A 15663-nucleotide genomic window follows, 5' to 3' on the forward strand; every position below is an offset into this window, starting at 1 on the left:
TTTGTTTAACATGTCATAGGGTGGAAGAGAGCTTCTATAGAGACACTTTATTTTCAAGGCAGTCTTCACATTAAAATGAACATGCTAAGTAGAAGCTAAAAAGTCAGGCGAAGGTTGAGTTTCACTGAAAGCTGTTCACACGCTGCTGATAAAAAAGTATTAAAACTTGAAAATTCTTACATATATTGTACAAATGTTTGAACTGATAGACCCTTTTGAGTATCGTAAAAAAATAACAATGGTTCCAACATATTTACTGTTTTACATTTTTAATTTCTGTAGCTTTCGAGAATCCAGAAAGAGACAAATATTGTTATGATAGCTGTTTTAGAATTAAGTTACGATTGAATTGCCTCTTTTTACAGTTATGAAATTTATTTGATAATAAGTAGGAAATGTCCATAGGCCAATGACATGACTACATTGAAATGGTATATAATGAAGAAACAAAGATTACTAAAGAACTTTTCAGATTATTGCTACTTTCTTTTGATGCCAAAAAAGAGCCATTTTTTTATTATTGCTGATTTTATTATTTTTCCATCTGCTTAAAAAAAAAAAGGGGGGGGGGGAATTATAAAAAAGAATAAAAAAAAACAAAGGACATTCTTTAAAAAAAAAGTACAAATATATTAATTACTCAATGTTTTTTTTTTCTCATACTACAATACAGTCTGTCAGTGACAATTATGGGGCTGTTGAATGCTTGATTCTGATCGGATGACGAACATTCGATGATGATGTGCACTTATTTTCTGATTAATCCACTGTTGAAGTACCTCCATGCAGGTTTTAGCTGCATTAAAGTTGCACTGAATGATTTGAGTAATTTCACATTTCAACTGTCAAAAATCCGCTAGAGAAAGCTTTGAATGAGAACCATAAGAAACTAGTTCCACACACAGGGAGCAAAACCTGACTAATATCTTTAAAAATACAACATCTGAATAATGTCTATAGGTGTGGTAACCATAGTCAAAGTCCCTCTAAGGCAAATCATTTCATTTGGAGACCATCTTTGAATCGTGTCATCGAATTCTCCAAAACTGTTTGCCAAACTTACAATTACATTATATATTTGGAATCACCAATAAAATTAAACAACTTTTTCTTAAGTTTCATTCTTAATGTTTGAATTAAGTAAAATCTGTAATTTTCAGGTTTTCTAAGCTAATGCGCATGCACACTCAAAAGCAACGAGATCACGACACCAACCTCATTCATGGCCATTCACATTACCATCCTCTGGATAATGATCATCTGATCGCACTGCTCCTCAGAAGTAATCCACAACCTGTTCTTAATGGCGAATATCCTCCAGAAAAGCCAGCGACTCTTTGTTTACAAGTTTGTGAGCGTTTAAGGAGCAGCTGCTGTCATGTGATGTGCGTTAGACAGGATGGATTGTACTTCGTTTTGAAGTGTAGTTTGTCCATTTAAAAGTAGAGATGTCAAGCTTTATTTGGATATATTTCTTATTTCTGTGAAGCAAGTATTTGCTGAGATTCCAGTGTGTTTGTTGAGCACATAAAGTGTTGTAAAAGCACACGTCTGATCTCAGCTTTTCCTCCAGAGACCCTTCTATGTCAATTGATGATTGGCTCCTGTACTAGTAGGTGGAGCTTCATTGGCCAAATTGACACTTTTCCCCATTCAAAACAATACGAGTGACATGTCCTGTGTATTCTATAGTCTTTGCCATAGTTTCCTTGCTTACTTACTTCCAGGGCTATTTACTGTATAGCGAAGTTGATATTTAGCCGCACCATATTGGTGTTTCGTAACATTTCGTCACAAAAACGTAATAAATTTATAAGTTGTTAGCCCAGCACTCAACCCCTAATCTGAAGGACCAGAACATATTCATATACCTGTACACTACAAACAATTTAGCTTGCCCAGTCAACCTACAGCAAATTTCCTTAGACCCCACCCAAACATGCAGAGAACATGCAAACTGCACACAGAAAATTCAACTGACCCAACTGGGGCTCAAACGAGCGACCTTCTTGCTGTGAGGTGACATTGATATCCACTGCGCCACCGTGTCAACATGGTAATCATAGCATAAGCAGAATAATTCACACCTGTCCATAGTATTATTAAATAATAATGCATACCGAGGCGAGGCAGTGGCGTGCTGTTGCCTCACAGCAAGAAGGTCGCTGGGTCGCTGGTTCTATCCTCGGCTCAGTTGGCGTTTCTGTGTGGAGTTTGCATGTTCTCCCTGCCTTCGCGTGGGTTTCCTCTGGGTGCTCCGGTTTCCCCCACAGTCCAAAGACATGCGGTACAGGTCAATTGGGTAGGCTAAATTGTCCATTGTGTATGAGTGTGTGTGTGTGAATGTGTGTGTGGATGTTTCCCAGAGATGAGTTGTGGCTGGAAGGGCATCCGCTGCGTAAAAACTTGCTGGATAAGTTGGCGGTTCATTCCGCTGTGGCGACCCCGGATTAATAAAGGTACTAAGCCGACAAGAAAATGAATGAATGAATGAATGGATAATGCATACCGATATAATGTAGTGGCCATGATGCAAATCCGGTGTGCATTATTTTCGAATAATTCAATGGCCCATCGTCAATTTTCCAAAAAAGCACAAGAAAAAAGTCAATGTAACAATGTAAATGTAAACAAACAATTAATACATCAAAAAGACACACATCAAAAGTATTAAAAAGGAAAACGACTAACGCTATCAGTATAGATTTAGGTAATCTCCAGACACAAATACTTCATCTGAGACAGCGAGACGGACGTGGGGAGCAGCACGTGGATCAGTGGATACAATAGCGGAGTTAATGAGCGCAAACATAGCAGCGTCTGTGCTGTCAGATTCCTCCAGTCATTGCTCCCACACACATCAGATAAAACTCTAGAGCTGAACACTTCATGAACCGAACAACCCTGTTGACAGAAATATGACTTTAGCATACTGTTTGGAAGTAAAAAAAACGGGGGCGTTTTCTCATTATTTCTCATTATCTATCGTTAAGGTTTATATGATTTGGCCCAAGGAACTTCATTGTGCTGCCAACTCTTTATATACATGCTGGCAATGTGGCAGCTAAAATTGCAATGTTATGTCAGGGTATTGTTTATTGTTCCGATAGTCAAAAAAGAAAAAAAAGAAAGAAAACACACAAGTCACACTCGTTCTGAATAATTGATGCAAGGCACAGTCCATGTTTTGCTCCTAGTGTTACTCTAGGTCATAATTGTGCACATGCTAAAAATGATATCTCAAATCATGATCAGGCGAGTGAACAGCAGAGCTGTGATTGGCTGACAGACAATTATGCAGAAACTCCTACTTGTTCCCTAAGATTCTGATCTTTTTTTCTGTCAACTGAAGGTAGAGCAGACAAACCCAGTAGACACTGTTTGGATTGTGGTAAGCTGTTTGAACATTGTGTTCATGCAACTTATTTTAGATATTGGCTACTATTAGCTATACAGTGTAGGGAGTGTTAGAATATCTAACCAATTCCATATGTGTTCAATAAAAAAAGGTCAGGAGAGGATTTTCTTCAATGTCAAAATTATTTGTAGTTTATTGGAGACAAATGAATAATTTGACCAAGCTCTGGGTCACATTACACCAACGCAGTACAAGAATTACATTTAGAAGGTTTGCAACAATCCTACATTTCCCTGGCTCCAGCATTTATACAGAGCTGATATGAAAAGATGGGGGTTTTAGTGTAATTCGTCATATGTCAATCATTCTGCAGTCCTCTGGTGCCTGCACCCAAACATACTTCCTCTTTTCTACAAATTCTCCACACAACATTAAAAGCATCTTTGCTTCAACAGAAAAGCTAAGTGAGAACTTAAAGTTATTTTCAGATGTTGATGTGCTTTTCCAGTCAGCAGGCGGAAAACTTCAACCTCTGCAAAAATGCTTCATTACTATGCAAGCTGTATCACTCTCAGATAGGCAACACATGTTTCTAATAAAGAACAAAAGAGACAATAATAATGAAAAAAAACGCATGCCTTTTTTCTCAACAGGAGTGACACATTGAAAAGTAATGCATTACAGTACAGTGTTTTTTGCTGTGGTCAAAAAAGTCATAAGAACAATGCTTAGAGGCTCAATGTATTACAACAGTGTGTTTAAAAGATTAAACACTTTATTGATATAGTAGACAACCAAGCACGGGTGATCAGAACACAAACGAGTAGCAGGTAATGAAGTATTAAGCTTTGCTCCCAATGAAAAGCCTGTCTGAGTAAAATGCTAGCAGGCATCTGTAGCTCCGCCTCTTGCCCTTTTTTGGTTACCCCCAGTCGGCAAAAAATGACGACAGTTTTCGACTCCTACTTGTAGATTTATTTGCGCTCTTCAGAAACCAACGTGTGACGTCACGGATACTACATCCATATCTTTTACAGTCTATGGTTATTACTTAAATGTGTATAATTAATACAAAGTTTGAAGCTGATTGGTTAGATCTTGTCACATGACTCGCAGTGCACTTGCAACATTGTGAAAAGTGTCTATGTTTTTAACTCACTCTGGTATAGGCACCTGGAAAAAGTGTGTCACAGCTGTGTTGCCTCCTTTTTATGCATGCATGCTGCTCATCTTCATTTGAAATAACAAACTTGCAAGTGAACGGCCTCTTACAGCAGTTTTTGTCTAAAATGTAATTGGTAAAAGGAAAAACACATCAAGGCCGCAAACTATTGAAAGTAGAATGTTATGATTTTGCTGCTAGATGGTGCATCTTGAAAACAAGCAAAGGTGTAGTTTGATGATGCCATGACCGAGTGTGAAATGAGAGTTGAAGTCTTCACATCATACAAGACTGCTGGTGGGGCATTGAAACATTTTAGGTGGGATGCGATGTGTTCTTGTGATACACGTCTTTAATTTGGTTTCTGTCCAACAGGGTTCATGTGCGTGAGGAAATAATGTTCTCCTAATGGCCATTTCAGGATGCAGCAGTCACATCTAGTTCATTTCCAATCGGAGAAATGCAGAAAGCAGCAAAACTTTATCAGTGGAGAAGCAAATGCAGTGGTAGCATTTGCAAAATTTCTCTGGCCCAGCTCTGGCCCACGCAATCTGCTTTTGCTTGGCCCACATGCCACAGTGAATTACTGTACATGACTGGGCCAAGTCTCAGCCAAATTAATAACCCATAACTGGGCCTGAACTGGGCCAGATATGTTGGTGCAATTGCAATAAAATCGATAAACCCACAAAGCTTTGCACTTTTTTCTCGAAATGATTTGATTAGTAGAATTTTTTTTTCTTTATTCAAAAATAATAAAAATGTATTTTAACTGGGGGTCAAGATAGGCCAAACTTACATCTGGGACAAACACTACATTCGACATTAGTATTGTGTGCCGCAATAAAGATGGTGCCACCTCTGCCAAACCCGGGCCATGTTTGGCCCACATGCTGAATGCCAGTGGCAGATAAATGCCTTCTGTGTCAGCTTTGTGAAGTTTCTCAAACTAATTTCGAGAGGAGCACGTGATAGGATTGACTACAGCTGATCCCTATCACTAATCACTAACTAGCCAATCGGATCACTCTAAATTCAATATAAATATCCAGCCTAAACTTCAATCCTCATCTTCGTTTTGGAAACCGCTCTGCTTCGCTCCGCTTATCAGCAGCCTACAAGCTACAAGCCACTACAAGCTACTAGCCACCACAAGCTACTAGCCACCACATGCTACAAGCCAGAAGCTACAATCCACTACAAGCTACTAGCCACCACAAGCTACAAGCTATTAGCCACCACATGCTACAAGTCGCTACAAGCCGCTACAAGCCACCACAAGCTACAAGCCAGAAGCTACAATCCACTACAAGATAAAATCTACGATTCACAATCTATAGCAATAACATAAACTACTACTAATTCAAAACAACAACAATTCATCAACAACATCATCAAACCTTCCACTTTAAAGTGCCTCCTCAATGAATGCTGCATGGAATCTGAACCCTCGCCTTCTAGCGGTGCACATGTGGTAACGTACATAGTATGCATGCCCTAAAGGAAAACTTTGCAAAATAACTACAGCCAAACATTTAGACTAAACATTTATAAATCTTTTGAATAACAAGACTAGCGTGATCAATGAATTTAACCAAGACATTTGCCTCACAATCCTCCTGCCTGTCCACAGATCCATAACATTTACAGCTTGTTTGCTGGAATGTGTTCAGCACACGTGTTGATATACAAAGTGTCATACGTGATACTCACGTGTTGATATACAAAGTGTCATACGTAAACTTATAATGGCAAGTCAGTTAGATGTAAAATGGCAAAGAAAACAAACTTCTTGCTTGGCTGCTATAGAAGGAGGATATTTGACAGATGGATCTTCAATAGATACTTTCAGGACAACCAGACAAGCCACACCACATATCCTCAGCTCTCCATCCATCTGCCATCATGCGGGGGGACGAATGCCCACCTCTACCATCCTTGCACATCGCGACAACCAGCTATCGGACCATGCGTTAACAAAAGGCGCATCCATTTACAGTTGTCCACACCCTTAATAAGATGCCTCACATGGATATCAGCTAAAACAATTTATTATGTCTGTTGTACATGCACCATGTTGTAATCTTTATCTGATTCTCTCATTTCTCATTTCAGAAACCATGAAATTTGGCTGCGGAATCTGACCCTCATCCAACCCATTATATTCTATATACATTCCAAATACAACTATACTCTACACAAAGTATACATTTCCACTCACTTAGCCCATACCCTTGATGCCATATTTACACTAGCCTTTTAGTTCTGAGATATTCTAAACTAACATCTAATCCCACAATCACCTCACCATATCTGAACCAACTTGGCAGGATGAAGAAATACCATCTTTCTTATTAAGCAAGCAAAATAGATCAATTTTGCAAAGGACATCATGCATACAGTTTGATATACCCTCCCTCACACCCAGTCCAAACTCTCTTAGCATTTTTACACCACAGGAGAATAATACCACCTCAGGGAAGCTCAGCTGATATTCTCTCTTGTCGATTTCCACCAGCATGCATTTCTAGGAGCTTTGCACCAGAATCATATGACAGCCAGCATATAAAGGACTACCACAACATCACATCCAGGCTCCAGGAAGGTGGTCGTCAGATCCATTTAAGTCATACATCTGCCTCCGCCGGAGTTATCTTAAAGAAGCCCAGAAGACCCTTTTCAGAAGGAGTCATCATGTTAGCCTATAACTCATGTCTGCTGTACTGACCCCCCCCCCCCCCGCCCCAACCCTTCCTAACATTGTTCACAGGAGTCTTCTAATCCCTCCCTACCTTCCAGACTCCTGCTAGAACCAGCCTTTGATAGCTCAACTTCCCGAGCTGTGACTACGAGCACGAGTCACGTCACTGCCCCCCGCCTCCGGCCCTAGCTCTTTTGTTTATCTTATATTTGTTTCGACTGTTTATATACGCATATATGAAGAGTGCACATGGCACGTATATATATATGCCTATATGAACAACATAATTATATGCCCACGTGCACCCACGTACATGGGCATATACATTTATACACAGTGCTGCCACCCCTAAGCTCTGGTCACCGCATTAGCAGTCCCAGAGCTTAAAACCCCCTTTTCCCTCTAGTAGGAGTCTTCATTGCCCAAATTCCCCTTTTCCCGACTCCTGCTAGAACCAGTCTTTGATAGCTCAACTTCCCGAGCTGTGACTACGAGCACGAGTCACGTCACTGCCCCCCTCCTCCGGCCCTAGGTCTTTTGTTTATTTTATATATTTGTTTTGACTGTTTATATACGCATATATGAAGAGTGCACATGGCACGTGTATATATATGCCTATATGAACAACATAATTATATGCCCACGTGCACCCACGTACATGGACATATACATTTATACATAGTGCTGCCACCCCTAAGCTCTGGCCGCCACAGGAGCGGTCTCAGAGCTTAAAACCCCTTTTTCCCTCTAGTAGGAGTCTTCATTGCCCAAATTCCCATTTTCCCGACTCCTGCTAGAACCAGCCTTTGATAGCTCAACTTCCCGAGCTGTGACTACGAGCACGAGTCACGTCACTGCCCCCTCTCCTTGAGCCCTAGATCTTTTTATTTTATATTGCTTTGCCTGTTCATATACGCACATATGAGGAATGTACACGGCATGTGTGCATATACATTAATATGTGCCTATATGAATAAAATATATATTGATATGCCTGCGTGCACTCATGTACGCAGACATATATTTTATTTCATAGTGCTGTCACCCCTAAGTTCTGGCAACCACAGGGACTGTTCCAGAGCTTAAACATCTATTTTTCCAACCAGTAGGAGTCTTCATTGCCCAAATTCCCCTTTTCCGACTTCTGCTAGAACTAGCCTTTGATAGCTCAGCTTCCTGAGCTGTGACTACTAAGTGTTCTTATATGTGTGCATATGTGTGCATATATGTGCGTACGTGTGTATGTGCGTGTATTTGTATGTATGTGTGTGTGTGTGTGTGTGTGTGTGTGTGTGTGTGCGTATGTGTGCGTGCATGTGTACATGTGCATGCTCATGGCACGAGTGCATATGTGCATGGTTATATGCCTATATATGTTATGTATCTATACCCGCATGTACCCGTGCATGCGGACATATACATTATTTTATAATGCTGTCACCCCTAAGCTCTAGCTACTGCAAAGGCGGTCCTAGAGCTTAAACCCCCATTTTTCATAGTCGGAGCCTTCACTGCCCAAAAATTCTTTTTCCGACTCCTGCTTGAACCTGCTTTGATAGCTCAACTTTCGAGCTGTGACTACGAGCACGAGTCATGACACTGCCCACCCTCCAGCATAGCACTTTACCTATGTTGTTCATTTATATATTATCTCCATCGGAGATAGTTTCCTCTTTTCACGTCTGGGCTCTTACAGAGCCCACATCTCCTCTACCTTTTCATTTCTCTCTTTCTCCTCAAACCACTATATCCAGCAGCCGGATATAGCAATTTCTAGCTTTTGGGGGGGCGTTCTTTGAATACGCGGCTGCTGTCCCGACACAATAGCATTTATGGGAAGCTATCGAGAACTACCTGATCTCATATCCCTCCAAATGCTTATTGACCAGGCGGGAGCCTTGGGCTCATCTATCACCGAGCTCAGGGTTCTCTCCCGGGACAGCATGCCAAACTAGCTTAAATAGTCAAGCATTATCTAAGTGTGAACTCTTGAAGTGAAGTTTCTCAAACTAATTTCGAGAGGAGCACGTGATAGGATTGACTACAGCTGATCCCTATCACTAATCACTAACTAGCCAATCGGATCACTCTAAATTCAATATAAATATCCAGCCTAAACTTCAATCCTCATCTTCGTTTTGGAAACCCCCCCCCATCCATCCCTTCTCCCTCCTCCTCAGTTTGGGCGACACGGTGGCTTGGTGGCTAGCACTGTTGCCCCACAGCAAGGAGGTCATTGGTTCAACACTAGCTGAGCCAACCGATACTCTCTGTGCGGAGTTTGCATGTTCTCCCCGTGTTCGCGTGGGTTTTCTCCGGGTACTCCGGTTTCCTCCCACACTCAAAAACTATGCAACAAAAGTTAGTCACAAACACTTACTACAAACTAGCACAACTAGTGATCTAATTTGGGAAGCTATCGAGAACTACCTGATCTCATATCCCTCCAAATGCTTATTGACCAGGCGGGAGCCTTGGGCTCATCTATCAGCGAGCTCAGGGTTCTCTCCCGGGACAGCATGCCAAACTAGCTTAAATAGTCAAGCATTATCTAAGTGTGAACTCTTGAAATGGCAAATCTTGAGCAGAATTCTTTGCTACCTGGTTGTGCTCGAGCACCAGCTTTCACAAGAACAGATTGTGAGTGTTGGTCAGCAAAATAAAGGAAAAATACAAATATGTGTAAAATACTGTCTGACATTAAAATGATTGGTACATTCCAATGAAATAGCTATAGTAGCACAAGTACATTTTGTTATGGTTGGGAAATAAAATCTCTCACAAAAGTTAATTAAACTTTCCTAAGTAGTTAGAAACTGCTCTTGTTACACAAAAGCACACACAAACATTACTTATATGTACCATTATGGTACCAATATGGATCCTTTGAGTACTAAAATGCACCTTTAAGTAAAGTGCCCTTTTGAAAGTATATCACTTCAGTAGCTACGTTTCCATCCACCTATTTTGATGTAGATAAAAAAAACGGTTGTTGGAAGCGCCAAGATGAGCATAAATTTTGAAAATAACTGAGATAAACTTTATTCCATAAGAAAAGATGTGCATAAACTATGATGGAAACACTTCTACAAAACAAATTCCAGCATGTGCATTAAAAAAGTCATGTGATTTTGTTATGATACAAATGTGTGTGAATGGACAAACCAGCAGGCGGAGCACATTGTAAAGCATCTGAAATGTTGTTTTGGTCATTCTAAAATGCCCTAACAACTTCAGTATTAGTGTTATTATATTATTGATGACCTGCAGAATCAAGAGCTTCTGTGCTCCGCATCTCATGCCTTCAAATGCCCACGCGCGTTCACTGCATGTTAGGACATGTTAGGTCTTCTGAGGCGCAAGTCATTTATTAAATTGAAGCTTCTCCTATCACAGCAAATTCTGTTTTTACTACTGATATTTGGTGCTAATTAATCAGTAAGTGACGATTTTGCCCGCTTTGACCCGTTCGATGGAAACGCTGATTTTATGCAATAATACAGTATTGCACATAAATTTAATTAGCATTTTTGGATGCAAACATAGCTAGTGACAGTTTTTATATTTTATTTCTGAGAGTTCTCACAGATGGAATTTTGTACATACAACAACAAAACGGCTTTTGATATCTCACTTACAGATTAAATGTTAAATAGGCTTGCCACATTTGGATTGATATCTTACAGATATGTCTCTACAGGCCATTAAATCATAATTCCTACAGCCCACAAGAGATTCTGTGTAGGGAACGTGGGGAATGGATCCAAGAATAGATTTATTGCTTTCCTTCCCAAAAGCCCAGAGGATTTCTTTTAAATATGATTAAACACTTAAGTATCGAGCTTAAAATGCAGATGCACATTTCCTTTGAAATTCACCTCGATGCTAAACTAATCATTTTTTTCATGATTTGTCATTTACTGGATGATTTAAATAATTTATTTTAGTAATATGGAGTGAAATTTGATGGGTTAAACATATTACCAGATAGAGTAACGACCTATTATGTCAAATGCTTTCATTCTAATTTCAAGGATGTTAGTTATTGTTATTTATTTGATATTATTCATTGCGCCCCCACAAAGACCATTGCTCAAGGCCGTACTGTAGGTAGATTTGAAAAACATTTGAGCAATTGCGTCACCTGCTGGACGCAATATGTAATCAAAGCTCAAGTAGTTTACATTACAGCATGAAGCTCAACCTAAATAAATCACCCAAAAAACAAGGTCAAAATCTTAACTGGAATTGTAAAATTAGACCTAGGCCTACATGGAACATATGCCTTAAAGAGATAGTTCACCAAAACATTAAAGCTCATTCCCTCACCCACCTGTTGTTCTGAAGATTTAGCCTATGTATTTCTGTCTTTTTCACAAAATACAAATTTAAATTCACTTGTCAATTTTAATTCTCACTGTCATCAGAATTAAAGTGAGTTGGGGGGGGGGGGGGTATAAGTATTCATGTATTAATAATCATAATAATTAATAATCTTGATTTCTTTGTGTGCCTTTGTTCAGACAGCTGATCAGAAGCTGTAGCTTGATATGAAGATATATTTACTTGATGCTTGATCATCTGTAAAACTGAGCTACTTTCAAACTACACTACAAAATAATTGTAGCTAGCCAAACTACATCCCAGGTAGCAAAGAATTCTGGCCCAGATTTGGCATAAAGCTGGCACAGCAGGCATTCATCCGGCACTGGCATACAGCATGCTGCCCAAATATGGTAAGGGTTTGGCAGAGGTGGCACCGTCTTTAAGGCGGCACACAAGCTTTGGGCCAGATGTTAAAATTGATTTGTGGGCCACGTAAGTTAGGCCTGTCATAAAAATACATTAAAATAATTGTAGGGTAGGAAAGAAATTCTACCAATCAGGTCGATTTGAGAAAAAGCATGCCTAAAGCGCAATGCTTCATGGGTTTATCGTTGCAATCGAGACACACCAACATATCTGGCCCAGTACAGGCGCAGTTATGAGTTAATGGTGTGACTTAATCCAGATTTTGTTCATTTTTGGCCCTTGTCTGGAAGCCAAACTTGGTCCAGTCATGTACTGTAATTCATTGCGGCATCTAGGCCAAAACCTGATAGTGTGTTGCCAAAGCTGGGCCAGAGAAATTTTGTTATGTGGGAAGTTACTAAAGTAGCTAGCTAAATTGAAGCATGTAGCATTCACAAAAATGTGGAAAAACATTCATTTTACGTAGAATATGCAGTCTCAGCTTGGAAATCCAAGTGCATCCAGAAATATTGGAGAGATTTGGTACTTGGCATTTGGCAATAAAATTATGATGTCAAAGCTTAATAATATACATAGTTTTCACATTTCTCAAACTTTAAGAGTACAAAAGAGGTAACTTGGATTAAGTACAAGATAGCATTTTCCAAAAGTGACATATGCTACATTTTGGTACAAATGCTATTTAGTACAAATAGCCCTCGCAAAAGTTTCTCACTTGAGCTTAATTGCCAACTGTAAAAACACTTTACAGATTGTTTTATAACTGTTGTTTCTTAAAAATATCATGTAAGAAATAAACAAAGAAAGAATGAATGTACGGTAAATCCATATACTGTATATTGTAGTCAGGGGCAGATTTAACCGATAAGCGAGGTAAGCCTGGGGAATTAGAGGGCCCCGACTAATGCCAAGAAGCCTATTAATTGCATAGCTCTTTTTATTACATTTTATATCCTATGTTGTAAAATCTTTCTATAACCATTAGTAATTCAATATTATTATTTCTTTTCAAAGCATGAATAGTGGGCTGTTCCTTCCATACTGCACATACAAATATTGAAAACTAATCACAAAAATGGCTAATTTACTGTACATAGTTATATAAAGATACATAGTTTATATATACTAATTATACATATATATATATATTGATTGATTAATTAATTGATTGATTTTCAAAACTAGGGCCCCAAACCTGGAATTGCTTAGGGCCCCCAGATCAGTCCACCCCTTAGTAATATGACGCTGCTTTACACCATTGCTGGTTCAAAAAATAGAATGTAGCTGTTGTCAAGCTATAGTCTGTATATTTACTTGAAAAAGTCGCAAGCTATTAGAAAAGCAAATAGCTGGGCTATTGCCAAGGTACTGAAAACAATGTAACTTAGTAGCTAAACTACTTGTAGCTTGCTTGTCTAGGTGAGTCTCAGTGAATTATGCTGTAAACAGTTTCAATTGAGCAGAAACACGTTAGTTGTAAACTAAAATTAAGAGATTATTTTTGTTTTCAAAAACTCCTGTATTAACATCTCATTCTGTTGTCACTTTCTATTTTGTTAGACTGAAAATCAAGAATCTACATGAAATGAACCAACGTACAGTGAAAAAAAAACATGTTTAAGCCGCTGGGGGCAGTATAACAATTATAACAACTATGCTCTGTGTTAATCCATATTTCTAACAGCGAGTAGGCTAATACACAAAAAGACAGACTGTGATTTATGTTGTAAGACAAAATTAAAAAACTTAGTTGGTGTAAATGGTTTATTTACAGACCTGATGTTACACTAAACAAACAACACCTTATGTAAAATAAATGTTAATGTTCAAGTGATAATTCTGATTTAGGATTCAGGAGGATTTAGCAAATCTTTATGGTCTGCAGTGCACAAACTGATGTTGAGCTTGTTGAACTGAAGTAGCGCTTTAGCAACATGTACTAGTGCTACGGAAGCAAGTCTCATTCTTTTAAAAATACCTGAATCGTAAATGAATATTTGGCTCAATTTTAAAAAATAAATAAATAAAATCCTCCTTGTTATTTTATGAAAATGGGAAATGCACATTAAAGCAAAGAATTAGGCCTAGTTAAATCACAATGTAGTTTTTGCTTGACATTTTGAACTTATATATTTTTATCTGTTGTAAATAATAAATATTAAAATATTAATTCATATTGTTAAGAAATACACTCTCATAAATAGAGCTAAAACCTGTCCAGGTTGGCGTCCTTTTGAAAGTACTAATGCACTTACAAGTTTAAGATACAGTAAAACTGAAAACTTTTAACATTTTAAACATTTCACAGCTCACAAGAATAAAACAAAGCTCTCTTCCCACCCTATACTGCCGTATGGAAGATGTACATTTTTATAAGGAGAGCAACACACCCTATACATAATTAACCGAACAAGCCAACAAAGAGCTCAGTTTGAGATTCTTTGATGAGAGGTCACTGTGAGAAAAACTGAAACTCAAAGGAAGTGTCTGTCTACTAAAGGTATGCATTGTAGGTTATGTTTTTTGGTAGTCTATCAACCTAAAAATAATGGTCTTTGTCATGTCGAATTATAAGCAAAATGACAAGTTTGTTGTCATTTCTCAGCCTTTGGTGGAAAACCAAGTAAGAGGATTAAAAGAATCTCTGTTTGATGTTGCATATATTGCCTATAATGTGAATATAGAGATAGATGGTAAATACTGACTTAGGACTTGTAAACTATTCCAATTGTTCTGAAGTAATCAGGTTTGGGCAAAAGTACATTGAAATGTATTTAATAATAAAGTACTAAATACCTCAATTTTACATTTATCAAAATAAACTACAAAATACAGCAGTCACAAATTTATCCAAATAAAATACTGTATTTTTTATTTTAAAAATACTACTAAATACTTTTACAAAGAGCATGCCATTTCTTTACAAAAATCTTCCATCAATGAGACCTATTTGATCAACCACTTCACCATTAAACTGACTTAGAGCAGTAAATATTGTTTGATAGCAAATGTGGCCAGTAAAATTGCCATAATCTCTGTACAATGATTATTCAGCCTCTCAATATTTTAAAGGGTGTTAAATAAAGCGTTAATTATATATATATATATATATATATATATATATATATATATATATATATATATATATATATATATATATATATATATATATATATATATATTTTTTTTTTTTTTTTTTTTTACAGAATTTTTCAGAAATCTATTTTTTTTTTTTTTTTTTGCTATTGAACTGTGCATTACTCAATGTAAAAACTGCTTTAGGGGGGTTTGATTATTATATATTTGTGTTCATATGCTGTAACACCTTAAGGCTTACATTCTCCCTCTTCATTAACTATACAGACCAGCTGATCAACTACTGACATTTGAAACAGCCAATAAGGTATTGTAGGAACTTTAGGACTTATTTTTATGCAGTTTGTTTTAACGACAAAAAATTGGCATCAGCAACTATTATAATGTGTTCAGTATATCTTTCTCCTAAGATTTTTTTAATTCTTTTTTTTTTTTTTAATGGAAGTGTCAATAACATCCAAAGCACCAATCAGAGTGTGCATTTATATGAAGTAGATTGATGTAGATTTCTTACAAAAGTCAAGTGTTTTACAGAATTTTAAAAATACAAAAAATCAAAAATACAAGACACTAAAGTATTTTGATATAAAATAT

Source organism: Danio rerio, chromosome 22 (genome assembly GCF_052040795.2).
Source record: "Danio rerio strain M-AB ecotype USA chromosome 22, GRCz13ab, whole genome shotgun sequence".
Lineage (NCBI taxonomy): Eukaryota > Metazoa > Chordata > Actinopteri > Cypriniformes > Danionidae > Danio > Danio rerio.